Genomic DNA, 7,756 nt, shown 5'->3' with positions numbered 1-7,756 from the left:
AAACCTGATAGCTCTGATACTAACAAATGTAACACCCCCTAACCCCAAACCGTCACCGGAACAGGGCTACGAGGCATTACCGGATATATCAGACAACTTATGGATATTTTACAATTATTATAACATTCATAGTATAATTGAAAATCATGTCCCTATAATGGACTTTCGAAGCCCAACACAAGTATTAAAGTGGAATGAAACGTGACTTGTTCGAGTATTCAGGGAAAATATATTTATTTTATTTTATTTTTTTTACAAAAATTTCGACAGCATTTCTTCTTAATTTTTACATAAAACCCCCTGCAAATTCAAACCAAAAACCACCTAATCCAAACCAATGACACAATCAAAAACAATTTAAACCTAAATATATCTAAATCATAACCAATTCATTAACATAGTCATTTAATAACTAAACATTCATAATATTAATCCAAATTAACTAATAACTTCATTCATTTTTTTTCATTCCAACTTATACCAAATTATATAATATAATATTTACCATTTTATCAAACTAATAACAAAATATGGTATACCATTCTTATAACTAACTTTACAAGTATATCTATATAACTTATAAATCACCTAGTACATGCCACTTTCAATTAAGAAAGAAAACATCACCCAAAATCTTTACGCTGAAGTCGGGATCACTCGGATGCTGGACCAGGACACTAGACTTCTATTAACCTGCGCACGGAAACAACCGTACGCTGAGTATTTCATACTCAGTGGTATTACCATAATTCAAATTGCAATAGCAATTAAAATAAAATAAAATAAGAACTCAGCATCAAATAACAATTCTTTTTTTTAAGTTATCATTAAATAACAATAAATAAACAATCTTTAGCCATTATTCAATTTTAGTTACAAATCACATTTACCAGGTTTTAATCACCACAATCATTTTAAATCCATGCATTTCATTTCCAATCTAAATTTTCAGTCCACAATTTTAATTTCTTTCATATTCACTAGTACAGTCGATCAAATTCATTTGAACTTCTCATTTCAATTATTCACCCTATTAACATTTCGGACTTTAATGGATACACGGATTCCAACCCAAACACACCAGTACAGCACATTGTGCCTAAAACGGTACATAGTACTTGATCAGTATACGACACATAAAGTGCCTAAAACGACACACGAGGTGCCTGATACGACACACGAGGTGCCTGAAATACGACACATAAAGTGCCTGATCAGTAAAGCTGGCAAATCCCGTACACTTCCATATCCTATGGCATGCTAATTATATCCGACTCAGCCCGACTAGTTAATAGGGTATTTCTATCCTCAATTCACTTTCATTTCCATTCCAAGATTACTTTTCAATTAAAACTTTCACATTCAAATCAATTTACAATTCAATTATACATACACATTCACCATTCAATTCAATTCTCATTCAACTCAAATATCAATACTTACCTTATAATTCACTTATTAAATATAGAATTGATATAAAACATTTAATAAAAAGTAATTTGAATTATAGTAATACAAACCGTGAATTTCTTGTTTTAATCCTCGATAGCTTTCTCATTTCCTTTGTGCGCCGATGTCTTGGGTTCTTTGTTAACTTCGAAAATAATAATAATTTTTAATCATCAATATAACACAATTCAATTTAATCCATGAGCCTAAACATGCAAATTTAACCATTTTTATACACATAATTCCACTATTTACTTATATGTTCATTCAAAGCTGTCTACTTGAGTCATTGTTACTAAATCATTTATATCTTGAGCTAGGAAACTCCAAATTAATATCCATAAATTTTCCTTAAAACTAGACTCATATATATTCTCACCATAAGATTTTCAGAATTTTTGGTCTAGCCAATTAGTACAGTTTATTCATTAAATACTCCCCTGTTATTTCATTTGACAGTTCTGACCTCTCTCTACTAAAAATAAATTATCTCATTGTACAGAACTTGAATAAGGTTCTTGTTTACTTTTTTTGAAACAAGATTCATTAAGGAGTTCACACATATAAATTACACTCCATAATAATTTTTGTACAATTTATAATGATTTTCCAAAGTTTAAACAGGGCATCTCGAAATCACCCCAAACCAGTCTTACAAAATTTCAAATATCTCTTGATTCATCAATTCATTGCTTAGAATATTTATACTATAAGAAACTAGACTCAATAATATTTAATTACATATTTTGTTCATCCTCTAGTTCAATTTATACAATTTTTAGTGAATTTTCAAAGTCAGACCATTGCTACTTCCCAAAACTGTTTTGATGTAAAATGTTAATAACCAAATTTATAACACCAATTCACACCTTATGTCTATTCAAATTTCATTTAAACTCAAATTTAACTATTAAATTTTCAACATATTTTATTAATTCTGAAATTTTCCTCAATTTAGTCCCTAAAACACAAAACTTATAGCTTACTTTGCAATTCAATCCTTATATCTATTTTAACTTGAATTTCATTCAATTAAACCCCTATTTCATTTTTTTATTCAAATGAACAATATTTAGAATTCTAGTAACTTTCAAAATATTAATTTAATTTCATCAAAACTTTGTTCTAAAGCTTTTAAATATTAAAATTAAGTAAAAAGGGCTAAATTAACTTACCTATTAAACTTTCAAACCTTCAAACCCTAATTCTCCCTTTTTCTTTTCTTTCTTCTTTCTTTCTTTCCTTCCCCTTCTTTTCGTTTGCCTATTCTGTTTCTTTTCTTTGTTCTTTACTTTATTTTCTTTCTATTTACTTTACTTTTAATAATAATAATTTAATATATATTTTAACACATAAAAATCTCAGATTTTTATGCTTATGCCGCCTCATTTAGGACAAATGGCATAATTGCCATTTTGGTCCTCTTCATTTTCTTTTAATCTACAATTTAACTTTCATCCTTTATTCAATTTAGTCATTTTTACTAATTACTCTAAATTAAGCTAAATTCACCTAATTTAAACCTAATTAAACACATCGCTAGACTCATAAATATTTCTAGTAATTATTTCGAACTCGATTTACTAAGACGGAGGCCCGATAATGTACTTTTTCCGGTGCCTATGAATTTTGGGTCAGTACACTCATAGGGTAATGTTGGGATTACCAGTGTAGGCTAAATCCCTTTTAACGACATATACTCCTATGAGTTCGGATCTAAATTACCAGTCCAGGCTAAATTCATATCCTAATTGGATTACCCGTCCGGGCTAAATCCATTTCAGCACACATATTCTTCGGGAGGCTAGATCACTTTAGGATCACCCGTCTGGTCTAGATCCTTTTTACAGTCAGTTCATTTCCTAAAAATCCGTCAGATATCCTTTTTATTCAACTGGGACAATTTATCAACTTTTCATCAACATAATATTTTTCATAAATTATATCACAACGAATATCAATATTATTATTCATACATGAATATACATTTTTTTAATGTATTTAAAATAGTCTACATTTGAGTTACATGAACTTACCTGGTAGCCGTTTCGAATTTGAATTTCGGTTACTCTGAAACCTTTTGTTTTCCTCGGTCGACCTCCGGAATTGGTCTCTCGGGGTTATTGAGCTTGAAAATGTTGAAACCTTAGCTATGGAGAACATACAAATTTCAGCAGCTACGGGGAAGAAGATGGCTGATTTTTAGCTTTCATTTTCCCTTTTTATTAATTTTATTACCAAATGACCAAAATGCCTCTTTTTACTAAACTTTTAAAATTTTCCATGCATGCCCATTTTTGTCCAAAAACTTAAAAATTGGGCAAATTTATATTTAAGACCTCCTAATTAATAATCCAAAGCAATTTCATACAAATTGATTCTAGAACCCAAGTTTTACAATTTATTCAATTTGGTCCCAAATTTCCAATTGAACACCTTATACTTAGAATTTCTTCATGAAACTTTCACACATGTATGCTTTCATGTCCTAAACCTCAAAATAATCATAAAACAAATATTTTTACGTCATATTTGTGATCTCAAAACTATTATTCCGACTACGCCCTATTTTGGGATGTTACAAATGCAGTGTAAATATAAGAATGTGTAGATCCAGGATCAATTAATGCATACACAGAATCATCAAAAAGATAGAAATTTCCAACTATTACATCTAGGACTTAAGCCTATTCCCTTACTCGAATAGCATATGAACGTGTAGGTCCTCGAGCTTCTGATCGAGCAGCAAAATCTCTCATTCCCGAACGAACAGTTTCCGTTGCACTACTTTGACCCGAACGTTTGCCCTTTTGAGGGGTAGCCATTTGTTTCTATTTTTATTCCTCTTCTTCTTTTGACAATTTGGGGCAGTCTCGAATAAATGGTCAGTACTCCCACACCTATAACAAGCTCTTGTTCTGTCCCAACATTCACCACTATGAAATCTTCCACACTCTTTTGCATCTTGGTTTGGGAGAATTCTATACACTGCCAACACTGGTTGCAAGTTTAATAGTTACTCCCACATTTCGCTGAGTTGTTTTACTTTTATCTGATCTTTCAGGGGTTGAAATAGGTCGGCTAGAATCATCTCTAAACTTTTTAGCTGGAACAGCCGGGATCATTTTAGAAGAACTCCACTTGAATGATTCTCTGTTTCTTCTATCTCTTTGTACCTTTTTTTATACACCTCTCCCAATTTCTGACCCCTATCTGACAAAGTAACAAATTCCTGAATTTTTACGCATCTGATCATTATTCTTATCTCATCATTCAGTCCTTCTTCGAATCTAATACACATCTCTTCTTCAGTCGGTACGATATCTCGAGCATATTTACTCAAGTATACAAATTCTCTTTCATATTCGGCCACCGTTTGATTTTCTTGTCGTAAATTGAGAAATTCTCTTTTTTTTTCTTGTCTAGATATCTTTTCCCCACATACTTCTTTTTAAACTCGCTCTGGAAAAATTCCTAAGTAAGCTTCTTTTCAAGTACTATCGCTTCCACAGTTTTCCACCAATTATAGGCTTTTTTTTTAACAAAGAAACAACACATCTCAGATCATCCGGAGAATAAGCCATTTGTTTAAAAATTCTTACTAAACTTTGTAACCAATAATCAACTTTTACAGAATCATCATTCGATCTACCTCGAAATTTTTCAGCTCCAAATTTCCTGAGCTTTTCAATCGGAGAATGTGTACTGGATTCAGTTGTCGGAAGAGGTGGAGGAGCAACCGGGGGTACCACAGGTGATACAGTAGGGGGAGGAGGTGGTTGAGCCTGACTTCTTTCTTGCATCGTCTCCCTATACCACTGATTCATAACTTAATAAATCATGTTTTTAAGTTCTTGTTCTCGCATCAAAGAAATTGGAACATCACTATTCGTTCCTTGTTTCGAAGTCTGCACTCTACTATTAGCTTCTTCCTGTTCAGCACGTTCAGATCTATCTGACATTTTTATAATATATAAAAATAACAAGAATTAGATCGGATCATACACATCACACTATCACAGATTTATATGGCATGTATTTCTTGACACTTTACTCTTCACAATTATTCTGAGAATTAGCTAAACCGAAGCTCTGGTACCAATAAGTGTAACATCCCTAACCTGTATCCGTTGCCAAAACAGGGTTACAGAGTATTACCAAGGATAACTAAGTATGTATAATCAATTCGAGTCAAATTTACCATTCATAAATGAAAACATTCAAACCATCCTTTAAATGAACCCTCGAGGCACAATATGAACATTGGAATCGAGTCGGGACTTATTCTGAGTCTTAGAGAAATTTTCATGAAACTACTAAATTTTTCGCACATGCATAGCTCACATGCCCGTGTGGGCAGGCCGTGTGATTACACACGCTTATGTCCTGACCCCGTGTAACTCTCTGACTTACATCCTATGAACAAATTGAAGTCACACGGCCAAGTCAGATACCTGTGTGCTAGGCCATGTGGTTATTTTAAATTTTAAAATTTAAGTACAGGTTTCACATGGCCAAATCACATGGCTGTGTCTATGACCATGTTACCCACACGGCTGAGACACACGCCCGTGTCTCTGCCTATGTGCTTAATTCAGAGCATTCTGCTTTTAAATTTTAAGGTGTAGGGGACACATGGCTACAGCACATGTCCGTGGGAAAATCGTGTGTCACACACGGCCTAGACACACGCTCTTGTGTCCACCCGTGTGGACGAAAATAGGCCATTTTAAGAACACATTTCACACCATTTTTATAATCTACCTGCACACGACCTTCAAATACACAAATATGTCCAAACCAATTAACCAAATCAACCAAAACACAGGTTTTTCATCTACCAACATACCATAATACTACTTTATCCTAATTTGGTCAAAATGGTTTCATTCATTACTTTACCAAAATAACTTCAAAGCATAGATATTCAAACATACAAATTTCAATGTTTCAAAACTACATCTTTCAACCCTGTCCTATACATGCCATATAAATCAAAATTTTTATTCAAAATCTACCGGTGTAACTCTGGATAGTGCTTCTCGATGTGTTGATCCGATCCACCGATATCACGTAAATCTATAGAAACCATTAACACACAAAAGTAAGCTTTGGGAGCTTAGTAAGTTCATAGGTTCATAATAACAATCTTGCCAAGCATTCACAACCAATTCCATAAATAATATTAAATATTCAATTTTTGCCAAATACAATTTCAAACGATGAGTTCACTCAATTGAGCTCAATACCCAAATATCAATTCATAGTTCAACATTTATCCTCAACTATCACTTACCCACATATGTCAAATTAAGGGACGATTTACGGATTTGAGTACGTCGTTTGCTCAGTGCCACGATTCACAACTCAGTATGGTTAATACCATAGCTATGTTTCACAACTCGGTATGGGAAATACCATACCTATGTATTAGAGCTCAGTATGGATAATACCATACTTACGTATCATAACTTAGTATGGATAATACCATACCTACGTGTCATAACTCAGTATGGATAATACCATACCTACGTATCATAACTCAGTATGGATAATATTATACTTACGTGTCATAACTCAGTATGGATAATACTATACCTACTTGTCATAACTCAGTATGGATAATACCATACCTATATGTCATAATTTTTCCATGGATTAACCATGGTCTTATCCGTCAATTCATCACTTGACACAACACGAGCGTACTCAATCCTGCGTTTTCCTCAATTTGAACTTTCAATCCGATCTTTACAGTGTTTCACATTATTAACAATACAATAGCAGCATGTAGATAACACCACATCATTTCTAATTTAACAGCTAATCACACAATTCAACCATATGAACTTACCTTGCCCAATTTGTAAAAGTTGTAATATTTTAGGGACTATTTGACAACTTTTCCTTTTCATCGTTTATCTTTTGATTCTTAATCTAGAATATAAAATTTTTTACTCACTAGGATCTACTTCAATTCCAATTCAATTCATGCCTTATATCCTTCAATTTTTAAAATTACACATTTACCCCAATTTTTTCAATTTTTACAATTTAGTCCTTGCTTAATTAACCTCTCAATTGAGCTGATTTTTCTCAGTTAAAGTTTATTCTATCATTTTAAAGTACTTCATAACCTTTAGAAATCAAAATTTCAACACTAAACCCTAATTTCAACATTTTTCACAATTAGGTCCTAAATATCAATTTCTATTGAAATTACTTAAATAAATCATCTCACAACCAAATTAAAGCTTCAATTTCATGATAATTCATCATAAAATTTTAGCACTCATCCATGAAAACT

At 32.4% G+C, this 7,756-nt stretch overlaps 1 long non-coding RNA gene across 1 annotated transcript; it reads right to left on the bottom strand.

The window, feature by feature from the left end:
• Positions 1 to 458: 458 nt before the first annotated feature.
• On the bottom strand, positions 459 to 2,674 carry LOC121230364 (uncharacterized). Its single transcript, XR_005928311.1, has 3 exons — positions 2,625 to 2,674; positions 1,521 to 1,594; positions 459 to 693 (listed from the first exon to the last, which is right to left on the bottom strand). It is a non-coding gene; the product is annotated as an uncharacterized lncRNA (long non-coding RNA).
• Between the last annotated feature and the right edge of the window lie 5,082 nt (positions 2,675 to 7,756).

This window comes from Gossypium hirsutum, chromosome A06, assembly GCF_007990345.1.
Source record: "Gossypium hirsutum isolate 1008001.06 chromosome A06, Gossypium_hirsutum_v2.1, whole genome shotgun sequence".
In the NCBI taxonomy this organism is placed as follows: Eukaryota; Viridiplantae; Streptophyta; class Magnoliopsida; order Malvales; family Malvaceae; genus Gossypium; species Gossypium hirsutum.
Note: the sequence above shows the minus strand (reverse complement) of the source record. Positions and strands in the feature narration are given on the sequence as shown.